The sequence below is a fragment of the Amphiprion ocellaris genome, chromosome 22 (assembly GCF_022539595.1).
Source record: "Amphiprion ocellaris isolate individual 3 ecotype Okinawa chromosome 22, ASM2253959v1, whole genome shotgun sequence".
In the NCBI taxonomy this organism is placed as follows: Eukaryota; Metazoa; Chordata; class Actinopteri; family Pomacentridae; genus Amphiprion; species Amphiprion ocellaris.
In genome coordinates, this window is record NC_072787.1 from 23644329 (window position 1) to 23657668 (window position 13340).

Sequence of the window (13340 nt, forward strand, 5' to 3'; positions counted from 1 at the left end):
TCTAACTAATTGGAGTTCCTTTCTCCGGCTGCTTTTAACTGAAGCTCCGGCATCTGGGACCTCTAAGCTGTGATCAAAATGCCAGAGGCGGCATTGTTGGCGAGACAAAAGGAAGCAGGAATTGTGGTAGCGACGGTGGCATGAGGCGGATCAGCGTGTTCATGAAATAAAACGGTGAAGACACCTTTGTAGAGAACAGAAAGACGATGAGCTCCGCTTGATTTCCAGCAGCACGGAACGGTTCTCCAGGTGGTTAACGTGAAGTTTAATTAGATCGGCTCATTCAAACCGGTGTTGTTGTGGTTCATCCTGGGACGAGGTGGTTTCCTTTATTCTGGATTTCCTTTTACTGTCAGGAAATCCCAAGAAACACGGCGTCCGTCAATACTTTATGACTTCTGTGAATCTTTAAAAGCTCCTCACAACTACGTGGTTTCATTTTTAATTGCCTCCTAAAACACCTGAACGCTGTAGTTTTTACACAAACAGCAGGAAATGGTGCGCTTTGTTCTGGGCTGGTTTCTACATTTGGTGTTTGTCTCTTTGTGATGGATTTGTGTCTCTTATAAGTCTGTTTTTGTGGTCATTTTGTGTCTATTTGTATTTGTTTTGTCACTATTTATGGTGATTTTGTCTCTATTTCTGGTCATTTTGTGTCTATTTGTGGTTGTTTTGTGTCTTGGTAATCATTTATGTTTGTGTTTTTTTTGTGTCTATTTGTGGTCATTTTGTGTGTCTGCCGTTTTTTTTGTCCACTTGTGGTCATTTTGCATCTGTTTGTGGTTGTTTTGTTTCTCTGGTCATTTTGTGTCTATTGATGGTGGTTTTGTGTCTCTTTGTGATCATTTTGTGTTTATTTATGGTTGTTTTGTGTCTATTTATGGTTGCTTTGTGGCTCTTTGTGGTCATTTTGTGTCTATGGTTGTTTTGCGTCTCTTTGTGGTCATTTTGTGTCTATTTATGGTTGTTTTGCGTCTCTTTGTGGTCATTTTGTGTCTCTTTGTGGTCATTTTGTGTCTATTTGTGGTTGTTTTGTGTGTCTTGGTTGTCAATTGTGTCTGTGGTTATTTTGTGTCCATTTGTTGGGTCATTTTGTGTCGGGGTTATTTGTTTGTATTTGTTTCGTGGTTTTTTTTTGTGGTGGTTCTGTGTCTTTTGTGGTCATTATGTGTCTATTTTGGATCGTTTTGTGTCTGGTTGTTTTGTGTCTGCTTTTAGTCTTTTTTTTTACTAAACGGGGTCATTTTGGTTATATTTGATTGTTTTGTAGTCATTTTATGTCTATGGGTCGTCATTTGTTTGTCTCTGGTTGTTTTATGTCTATTTGTGGTTGTTTTGTTTCTCTGGTCATTTTGTGTCTATTGATGGTGGTTTTGTGTCTCTTTGTGATCATTTTGTGTTTATTTATGGTTGTTTTGTGTCTATTTATGGTTGCTTTGTGGCTCTTTGTGGTCATTTTGTGTCTATGGTTGTTTTGCGTCTCTTTGTGGTCATTTTGTGTCTATTTATGGTTGTTTTGCGTCTCTTTGTGGTCATTTTGTGTCTCTTTGTGGTCATTTTGTGTCTATTTGTGGTTGTTTTGTGTGTCTTGGTTGTCAATTGTGTCTGTGGTTATTTTGTGTCCATTTGTTGGGTCATTTTGTGTCGGGGTTATTTGTTTGTATTTGTTTCGTGGTTTTTTTTTGTGGTGGTTCTGTGTCTTTTGTGGTCATTATGTGTCTATTTTGGATCGTTTTGTGTCTGGTTGTTTTGTGTCTGCTTTTAGTCTTTTTTTTTACTAAACGGGGTCATTTTGGTTATATTTGATTGTTTTGTAGTCATTTTATGTCTATGGGTCGTCATTTGTTTGTCTCTGGTTGTTTTATGTCTATTTGTGGCTGTTTTGTGTGTCTTTTTAGTCATTTTCTGTCTATCAGTGGTCATTTTGTGTCTCTTTGGTCACTTTATGTCCATTTATGGTTGTTTTGTGTGTCTTTGTCCTGGTTTTGTGTGTCTTTGTGGTCACTTTATGTCCATTTATGGTTGTTTAGTGTGTCTTTTTGCTAATTTTGTGTATCTTTGTGTGGGACTGAGTGGAATCTGTGAGTCTGTTTGCTGTGTTTCAGTGTGTTCTGGATGACAGTGGAGCTCTGAGGAATCACGTGTTGAAATAACACTTTATTCACTCCGGACTCAGTATCTCCAGCTGCACACAGACACACACAGATAGAAAAGAAGCTACTTAGAAATTAATGAAGCAGCATAAGTGCATCTAAATCATTAAACATTTATATTGTCGTTATTATCTACAAAACATAAAGTAATTTAGTCTGAAAACCCAACAGCTGGAAAATGGGTTGAAAATTCATCCATTTATGATCATTTTGTGTTTTCATGGAGTAGTCTGATGATTCTGCATTTGTTTTTTGGGACTTTTTAAGGTGTTTTTGGACAGTAGAGGTTTCAGGCCCCAACCTTTAAAACAACGGAACCAGAGATGAACAACTCAAACTATTCCTTGTCTTCTGAACAATTTACTACAATTTCAACTGTTTAAAAACAGGCCTAAAATTTGTATTTTTAGTAATGGTGATTTGTTATTTTACAACATTTCACTGTAAAATTACATTATTTCTACTGTTTTAGAAGCAGCACTGTTACTTTGTAGATATTTTTCATCATTTGAAAGAAAAAATATGTACGTTAAGAATTAAAAAAGCAATTCTGGGGATTTTCTCTGACTTACAGATAATACCAAGTAAGATCCTGGAAAAAAAATAATGATTTCTATATTAATTGTTTAAAAAAAAAAAAAAAAAAAAAACAAAAACAGGCCAAAACTGTAAATCACATCCACATCAAGAATTTCTATGTTTTGCTAATAAGAATTTAATTTAATAATTTAATTCATTCATAACATTTGTTTTTTTTTCTGAATTGAAACCAACAACAACAACAAAAAATACTGTTAATTAACAAATATATTTCATTGTTTGAAATAAAATTTAAAATATAAAGGATTAAAAAATGGTACAAATATTGATTTATTTTACAGACTTTATCTGGAGCACCAGTCTTGATTCTACCTAGCAAACTGAAACCTTTTTTTTTTCTTATTTAGCTTCGCTCATCAGTGGTTGACTTAAGACCTCTACACTACAACGTGAATCTAATAATCTTTGGGAATGACATGAAGTTTGCTCTGTGCAGATTGTACGATGAAAATGCAGCTGAATCTCAGCCTATAATGTACGTGAGTTAACGTGAATAAAACAATAAAACGTCATAAGCATGCGGCGTCCATCCATGAAAAATAAACAATGAAAGCAAAACGTAGAGAGTCACATTATTTAATAACATAAACTAAGTGATGTGGCCACTATTTACAGCAGTGTGTGTGTTTGCTAGCCACTAATGTTAGGTTACCAACTAGGAGCTGCAATTCTGCCGCCATATACTTCCATGTTTCGTCCTTTTTTGTCCGGTTGTGGTACGAGCTGGAGGACACGTCAAAAAGGCTTCTGCTGCCACAACTCTATGAGACTGTCTTCTTTGTTTTAATCCCACATATTTGTTTTGATGCATTTTGTCGCCACAAATCATCTATTTGGGTTTAGCGCCAGTGTCGCGCTGATCAGTACGTCATTTCATCCTGCATTTCTATTGGTTACTTAGTATCGTAGGTCGCAGCAGCAGTCACACTGTGAGACGATCACCCCAAATTTTGGACAGAATTTAATCGCAGCTTGTCTTTGGTCACAAGACCATGACAATGGCCGTTCTTGAACCCGTCTCTCAATGTAGGACCACTGATTTAGAGCCACGACCAAAGATGTCACCTCGATTCTCTCACCATTGTTGTCTTTCATCTGGGGTTTCCGAAAATCGCACAGTGTGTAGAGACCTTAGGAGCTGCAGTTGTTTAGTCCCAGTCCTTTCAGTTCCCTTCACGTTGTACATGAGGAAATGTTCTTAATTTCACAATTAAACATAGCCGTGAGTTCTACTGTTGATTTCCTACGATCATCTAAAAATTTGTTCCGACCACATTTGTTCTTTAAAGATGATGGTTCTCCACTATCCTTCAGGTTTTAATAATGTGTTTGATGGTTCTTAATCTGATTTTATTAGTTTCATCTCCTTAGTTGTTTTCTTTGCTTGATGCAGGCCAATAATTTGACCCTTCTGAGACAGATTAACATCTTTTCCATGACCAAAGGATATGTCTTCTGATGTGGTTGTTTCAGAAATGAGAGGCTCCTCACTGCATCAGCTAGGGTTAAATAAGTTGTTGCAGCTGAAACTTATTCATCACTGCAGTAATTATCCAATGGAAGGTTCTTACCTGTTTGTTTAGTTAAATCCAAGTGGTGACTTCTTGTTTTGGACAGGCAGTGTATTACCACATGATGCCTTGAGCAGCAGATTTGGTTTAAATTGTGCCACTCTCCTACTTTCACTTCACTGTCCTTGTCAAAAAACATTAAAAAAAGCAAAATATAGGCTGATTCCATGGATGCAAAACAGTGTATGGAAGGACGACATTCAAGAAAGGTCTAAATCTGGATGTTTGGTGCTTTAAAGTGAAGATTTTCTAATAATGAGGCACAAACTGCAAAGTAAATCCACTTACTTAGAGGTAGACAGCTGCTGCACACCTGTTCACGACTGTCTAAGAGGACGATGACATGCATAACATGTAGTATTTACTATCAAGTAACGCTACCCACATCTGCCGCCGTGCACCGTAGACTTTCATTTGATTTATTTAGCATTACATTGGACACACACACGCTATTGAAAACACACAGCTTAATTAAATAAGGCTTACAGTAGCATTTGATTAATTTCCTTTCTGTGCCAAAGCAAACGAGCTGTTTTTCATGCATTTCCACGTCCAATAATTACCTCAAAACGAGCCGGAGAAAGTGAAATTTGTTAAAAGTTGTGGGGTAAATGTTGGATTCCACGTTATTCAATGTCACCTCAGCTGAAATAAAGGCCTCGGTTTAACACATAGGGCGGTCTGAGGAGTCGCTGTGACACGGCGGCAGCCTCTCTGCAGGCACTTTGAGGCACATTTTCATCAGCCAAGGATAATTTCCCTTAATTACACATAAAGGAAGCTTTGAATCTGACCGTTGGTTTCTTCCGTCGGTCTGATGACACCCTTTGGTGACTCTTCTCCATCCCCACTGAGATGTTCAGAGGAGGGGAAAAAAGAAAAAGGAAACCCTGATTTGACAAATGTACATGTCGCTCCTCCTGTTTTGGAGTCTGTTTTGATTTTTGTCATGCCGTCAATGCGCGAGGCCTGCAACTCTTCAATCGGCAGCTGAGTGGAAAGGAAGAAGGAAAAAAGAAAACTGGGTTAGAGTGAAATTTAGCAGAAGCATCATCAATTTATGATGTGACAACTTTTATTTCCTTAACTCCGTGTTTGTGCATCAATTTTCTCAGCCTGGATACTGTAAACTCCACTGAGCTGCAAAGAAAAAAAGAAAAATGATTCAGAAAAAAAACACATTTCCACCGAATACAGAAATAGAGCGTGTCCAGGAAAGCAAAGAACCGCGGCTGAGCGTACCTGTGATTGCCTTGAAAACATGAGGAGAATTTGCATATTGAGTGGAATTCTATTATGAAATCCGGTATATTTTTAATGCTTTGTACTCACGCCACTTCACTCACATAAGTCAAACATATATTTGACTTTTGTGCCTTAAAAAAAAAAGGCCAGAAAAAGGCCGCGTTGGTGCTTTTGAATGGCAGAAGTACAATAAAAGTCTACACCTGCAACTGTTGAAGCCAACATAGTTTTTCAATGGCCAAAACCAATATCAGAGAGCAGGGAAACCAAATGTGGATATATAATGCAAATATCGTGTTGCTGTTGCTTTTGAGTCTCATAAAATGCAACACTTTCCTAAAAAAAATATCCCAGATGACATACACTTGATGTTGGCATCAAATTTAATCCTAAATTAACATATTAATATTTGTCATTCCATAAATATATATGGATATACACTACTGTCTGAAAATTTGGGGTCTACCAGACAATTTCATGTTTACCATGAAAACTCACACTTTTATTCATGTGCTAACATAACTGCACAAGGGTTTTCTAATCATCAATGAGCTTTTCAACACCATTAGCTAACACAACGTAGCATTAGAACACAGGAGTGATGGTTGCTCTGTACCTCTATATAGATATTCCATTAAAAATCAGCCGTTTCCAGCTAGAATAATCATTTACCACATTAACTATGTCTAGATTGGATTTCTGATTAATTTAATGGTATCTTTGAAAAAAGCTGCTTTTCTTTGAAAAATAAGGACATTTCTATGTGACCCTTTTGAACGGTAGTATATATGCACCATAATGATCTGCCAATATCATATCACAAGAAAGAGCAGAACTGGAGCTTGTACATGATGAATTACTGACATTGTGAAAACAGATCACACTTCTGCAACAAATATATTTGTTTATTCAATTCTTTCCCAATTTTCACATTCCTGTTTCTAAGCTCATTAAATCCTGAAGACCCTATCGTTTCATAATGTGCAACATATTAAAATAAACACCAGAATCTGCAATTTTTGATGGTATTAGTTGTTTCTCTGTGAACCAAAGCATAATTTGGTTTGTAATTCTTTTGTATCTCACTTTGTTTGAAAACTTAACACAAAATAATGGATTTTCATTGGAAAGATTCAAAAACTGTGATGAAATTTTGTGCACTTTCAGTGGTGATCCTATACTTTGGGATTTCCAATGTTACTGTATGTAAACATATCAGTGACTAACATAATGCCATTTATTTTGGTTCGGCACTAAGCACACATTTCTCCCAGTTTCTACCTGATGGAGTGTCCCACCATCATGGTTGTGGTATTTCCAGATTCCACACAATCTTTACTATACAATAATCAAAAGATGCTTCTTCTGCCACGTTTTTATGGTGAGCTACACGCAAAAAATACCAATTCCATAGTCTGAAATACTCTAATTCTTGATAGAAATGCTAATATGGGTGAATTACGGTGTCATTAAGGGTCACGTTTCAAGGTGTTCCTTAATTCTGCAGCCAGATGAGTTATTTTTTCCCCTATTTGATGCGTCTCTCATGTGTCGTTATTGTGTTATAGTGTTTACAAAAATTTGTCAGACAGATGCCACCATTACCGCATACCATGTGTCCTGGTGACGGGACGTAAAATACCATCCTGCCTCCCGTCACGATTCTCTCCTGCAATAAATGAACCTGAGGACTGTAATTACATTCTGTCTGCCTTCATCAAGAAAAGTAGCTAGAGATGCTTTGGTTTCAGTAATAACCCACATTCTGATCTATAGAAATCTATATTTAGCTCCTCTACAATGCTGTTGGCATCAGTTTAACACATATATCTCTGTATTTGCATATTTTTAGGCATCTGCATTAAACAAAAAAGATAATTAGATACTTCTAATCATATCTGTCTTAGAATTTTGGTGTTATTCATTGGGCATGTGAGATTTCTGCAAACACTCCAATACAAATATTTGCTCCATATGTTGCCACTAGTAGAAGAAATGTTTGTAAACTAAATAAAAATTACTTGAATGGTGAAATACCACAGGCTTTGCATTGTATTTCTGTGATTTGAGTGAACTGACCCTTTAAATATTTCTCTATATAACCATATTTGTATTTGATTGTTTGGCAGTTTCCCAACAAAACAAGTTTGTTACTTTACTGCCTCTCACTACGTTAAAATTGAGTTTTTAATTTAGTTTAAGCAGCTGTAATCTGTACTTTTATACATACAAAAGAATGAATAACTTTATATAATGTAAGAGTGATGCATTTTAGGGTCTTTTGAGGCTCATTGTTTTGGTTTTAGTGACTAGCTAGCAAACAAAATGGAGAATTAAGTAACATAAACAGACAAAAGTGGTGTGTGGAGACAAAACAAAGCTAAAATTCCAAAATTACGTATTCTCGTTGTCAGAAATATTTTTTTGTAAATTGAGGGAACTGGCCCATATCTACATGTATATATGTGTAGATATATTAAACTTAAAAGCAAAATTGAAACAAAAAGAGATGTTGCAGATGTAGCTGGAGGTCTGTATAAAATGTGCTTCTTACCACCCTTAAATTTAGTTTCTTGTGTAAGTGCTGGATGTGATTTCATTAAATGACTGAATGTAATGTAAGGGTGTTGCATTTTGTTGCATTTTATTGCATTTTAGTGTCTTTCACCACATTGTTTTGGTTTTAGCGAGTAGCTAGCAAACATAATGGAGCATTTAGCAGCAAAAAACACCTCAGGAGTGGATGGAGACCAAAGGAAAGCTAAAATAAAAGTAAAATTAATGCTAATATTATTGCATACCTGCTGGAGGTGTAAGTAAGGAACTATTTGCTATCAATTATCAGTTTATATTTAAGAGTTTTGTAATATTTTTGAAGCAGTTTGCAGCAAATAGAGCCAAATAGGGGTGTGTGGAGACCAAAAAGAAGCTAAAATAAGATTAAAATTAACAAAACTTTGGCACACCTGCTTGATGTGTAAGTAACCAAATATTTACTAGCATCTGTAAGTTTGTATGTCACTGGTTTTTTTCCTTAGTATTTTTCTGTCACTTTAATAGATTGTGCTTTTAAATATGTCTACATGGGCCTACCCTTTTGTTTTGTTTTTATTGTTAAAGCTGCTGTAATCCATAATTTTATATACAAAAATTAGTGTGTAATGCAAGGATGTTGCATTTTAGTGTCTTTCAGCTCGTTGTTTTGGTTTTAGCAAGTAGCTAACAAACATAATGGAGCATTTAGCAGCAAATAGAGCCAAACAGGGGTGTGTGGAGACCAAAAAGGAGCTAAAATAAGATTAAAATTACTGAAAGTTTTGCACACCTGCTTTATGCGTTAAAAAATAAATATTTACTCGCATCTATAAGTTCATATGTGAGCATTTTTTAGTATTTTTCTGTCATTTTAATAGAACTGTGCCATTAAATATGTCTATATTGGCCTACCTTTTTGTTTTGTTTATTTTATTTTCATTTAAAGTGCTGTAATCCATAATTTTATATACAAAAAATTACTCTGTAATGCAAGGGTGTTGCATTTTAGTGTCTTTCAGCTCATTGTTTTGATTTTAGCGAGTAGCTAGCAAACATAATGGAGGATTTCGCAGTAAATAGAGCCAAATAGGGGTGTGTGGAGACCAAACAGGAGATAAAATGAGATTAAAATCAATAATTAATACCTTGAAATATGTCTACATGGGCCTACCTTTTTATTTTGTTTGTTTTATTTTCATTTTAGGTGCTGCAATCCATAAATTTTTATATACAAAAGAGATTAAATGACTGCATATAATGGAAATTTGTCATATTTTAGTGTCTTTCAGCTCATTGTTTTGGTTTTAGCGACTAGCAGGTGAACATATTGGAGGATTTAGCAGCAAAAAGAGCAACATAGGGTTATGTGGAGACCAAAGCAGAGCTAAAATAAGATTACAATTTTAAGAATTTTGTTTATACTATTTAATATTTTTTTATTTTCTAGCAAAATTTTTTTTGTGTGTTTAATGCTTGTTTACGCGGCCCTTATGCTACCTTCTGAACAGTTAACAGTTAGAATTTTTTGATGCAGTTCAGCTAAATTAGTTTGTTATTTTTGAGGACATTGATATGAAAGTTGAAGCGTTGCAGCTTTGATGAGAGTTTTATTTTTTTCCTCTCACATATTTAATTACCTCTTCATTTCTTTAGTGGTGATTTAATTCTGTTGGAGTGAAAATCACCCCTTTTTAAAAAATCTTTGTGATGATAATTGCATTTGTACTCCACTACAACTGGTGAATTTTAAACAGCGGCTGTTCCAGTCAACTTTTAATGAAAAGTGTTTTTCCGGCTGCTCATGTAGACAAACATGCATATTCAGTCATATCAAGGGACCCTCAAGTCTTTCTCTCATATTTTTGTTTGAGTTGTTGAAACTTCAGTGTAATTCAGTGAAAAGCTTCTGATTAATTAACTGATTAATTCACCTTTTAGCTGCCGCATTCAGGCCGTTCTGCTTCACGCGACACAAAGCTGAGTACATGCGACCTAATTGTCTAGGGACTAATGGGTTTCACAGCCTTGAACTACTCCAGAATTTATTCTTTTTTTGTTTTTCTTTGCCTGTGCTCGTTTTTTCCCTATGTATTTAGTGAGCGTGGACGATGATTTTTTTTAATAATGAAGTGCAAATCTGCATGTATCGCGCTCATTTGAATATGTGAAGAGCTGCAGGGCTTCTTATTATCCCCATTGTCTGTTTGTCGGTGCTCACCTCACCCAGAGTGTCGCTTTTAATGAGGTAAACATGATATTCTCCAGGTCTTTGCTCCGCGGTAGCTGCATCTCCTCTTGTACATCTGTGGGGCATGCAGTAAAGCAGCTTAACAAAAATACACCACCGCCACCTCTGGAGCTCCTTTCTGTCTTTCGCCACCCCGCCTCTTACGTGTTTTTAAATCTTTTTTTTTTTTTTTTTTGCTCTTGCATCTGAGGCCATTATGCTCACAATAGAGGCGCTCAAAACTGGAGCAGCGAGGAAGAAGGAGATGATGTGAAGCAGGAGAATAAGTGGGAAAGGGCAGTCGGAGCTCCTCAAAAAGCAGCTGAAATGTTGGCTTTTGCTCCTCGTTTTTGTTTCCGTCTTCCCATGAGCATCCTTGTTTATTTGCTGTCGCGGCTCTCGGTGTAGAAGATCTTCACCCCGACGAATCCTGCCGAGGCTGGCCCACTATACCCACAAAATCGAGAAAAAAATCAACATCTTCGTGCTCCTGAAAGAGATATGACGCAAAGCTGTTTCATCTCTTTGAAGGGGGATTTGATTGAAATGATCTCGCAAGACTAATCTTTCCTTTATATGTATATCTATATATATTTATATTTGCATATACATATATTTTTGGATAAGCAGCTGCAATGTTTTCATGTTCAGTGGAGAAACAGAGGGCTCTGTGCTGCTGCTTCAAATTAATGAGAGCCTCTTTTTAACAAATTTCCTTTAATCAGTGCCTTTCCTTGCTTGTTTTCTTTTGCAGCAGATGGTTCAGACACAGTTGCGAAGGAAGATGTTGACACTGTAATCTTGCGATTAATGGCACCAGTTATCTCATGAAAACACTGATGTTTTTATCTTCCTTTTTAAACGTCCATTCTTTTCTCCAGCTGGCAATAAAGGAGTGATGTGCGGATTAATTTAAAGGGCGGGAAAAACTCAAAGGAACGAGCGTGAATGGACTTTCAGAGGTTCTCCTGGGCCCATCCGTAGACATTTGTCTATTTACTCTCGCAGCTGAGGCAGAGAACTATAAATGATCTGCAGCAGATTGCACATTTCCATACGCAGTCCCTGAGCAGCATCTACAATAGGCTTCATGATTAGAAATATAAAAACAGTTACTGTAACAGAGTTGTTTCTGACGCTGTAATTACCGTGATTCATGAACTCAAGTCTGATGTTTCTTCTTCTGCTACGAGGCAGTCGAGGTTTCTCTCACACAGCACAAACGGCATGAAATGAAGCAAAAATAAAAATAAATGGTCCTGTATTTCACCTTCATACACAAACACAAGCCTCATTTCAAGTGTCCCTGGCAGATTTTATTGCCAATAGAAGTCGATAAAGCTAACATTTGTTCCAAGAGTTGGTTAGAAAATGCTGCCTCTGGGTCTAAAAATATGTTTATACATAATATCTTGCTAAAATTAACACATGGAAGGCAAAAAAAAAGAAAAAATAAAAGTCTGCCTCCTCTCCAGAAGATGACATTTAGAAGAAATCTTATGTACTGCTGAAGAATGTGGAATCAGACAATTATTACTTTCTTGTTTGCCTGCTGTATGTTTTCACAAGAAAAAATGATTTCAGATTTCAAAGAAATAACTTCTAAATGTAATTTTGATACACATAGATGAATTTTTAGGAGTTTAATCAATGACCGGAGAGAGAATGGGTAATTCCTTTTTAGTATACTTCCTGGCAAGACTCTACATACCAGCAACTGGACAGATTTCCCAAAAATAACTTTTAATGATGTAATTTTGATACACAGAGATGAGTTTTTAGGAGTTTAATCAATGACCAGATATGGATTTTAATCAATTAATTTTTAGTATACTTTCTGGTGAGACTATACAGACCAACATCTGGACTTTGAATTTATACCAGCATGAACAGATTTTCCAAAAATAACTTGTAATTATATAACTTTGATAAAGACAGATGGATTTTTAGGAGTTTAATCAGTGACCAGCGAGAGACAAGGTAATTAATTTTTAGTATACTTTTTGGAGAGACTATACATGCCAACAACTGGACTTTGGTCACTCAAAAGGACACAAGAAAATGAAAAGAAAAAAGTTTTAACAAGTACAACCTGTACTTTACATGAATGTAAGGACATTATCTGTGAATATGCTGTCAATAGGCTTCCACATTACAAGTAACACGTTGAATAACCTCTTGAAACCCAGGAAAAGTTTTTACTGCATACAGCCACATCTCATCCATCTATTCATCCTTGGAAACTTTTCTTATCAATTTGAACATTTTTGTAAATGGATCTCAATGCTGCACAGTTATATATTTAATCTATGTTTAGATAAATAGCCTCTTTAATTTTAGAGTGGAAAAGAAGCAAAAGAAAAGTGCAGAAAAAATGAGAAACTGCAAAAATTTAAAAAAACACTTCAAATTATAGAGATGCACATTTGCACAGGGCTAAAACTTTCACAAGTACCGTGTTTGGTGAAGTGTGAGGGGTAATTTATGGATCGATTTTTACTTTACAAATGATACACATTGCAGATTAGGATCGGATTAAAGTCACAGACAACCTTTAAAATTATGACAAATTGTTAAAGGTCAACAGATAATTCGAATCCTGTGTGATTAGGGCTAATGTTTAGGAAAAGATCCTGTAAAATCTGAACTCTGATTCATGCTTGGTTGGTTAGCTTGACTGACTAACTAAATTTTCCAGCTGTTTTCACTTTTTTGTGACAAGGAAAATGCTAACTTTCAGCAAATATAACATTATTTCAGTATTTCAAGCAACATACTTGGCTGGTGCTGAAGGAGTTTCCTCAAATTCCCAAAAAAGTAGGACCGGAGCTGCTAATGTTAGCCTAAACATAGTAAGCTAGTAAGTTGGATGTGCTAAGATACAGATACTTTACTGCCTCCTAAAATCGTCCTAAAACTGAATTTTTAAATATGGTAAAGCTGCTGCAATCCATACTTTTGTATGTAAAAGATTAAATAACTGTCTGTAATCTAAGGGTGTCGCAACAA

At 35.9% G+C, this 13340-nt stretch overlaps 1 long non-coding RNA gene across 1 annotated transcript in view; it reads left to right on the forward strand.

The window, feature by feature from the left end:
- The window catches only part of LOC111569094 (uncharacterized), a 28575-nt gene that overhangs the window by 14344 nt on the left and 891 nt on the right, over positions 1–13340 (forward strand). The window lies entirely within an intron of this gene.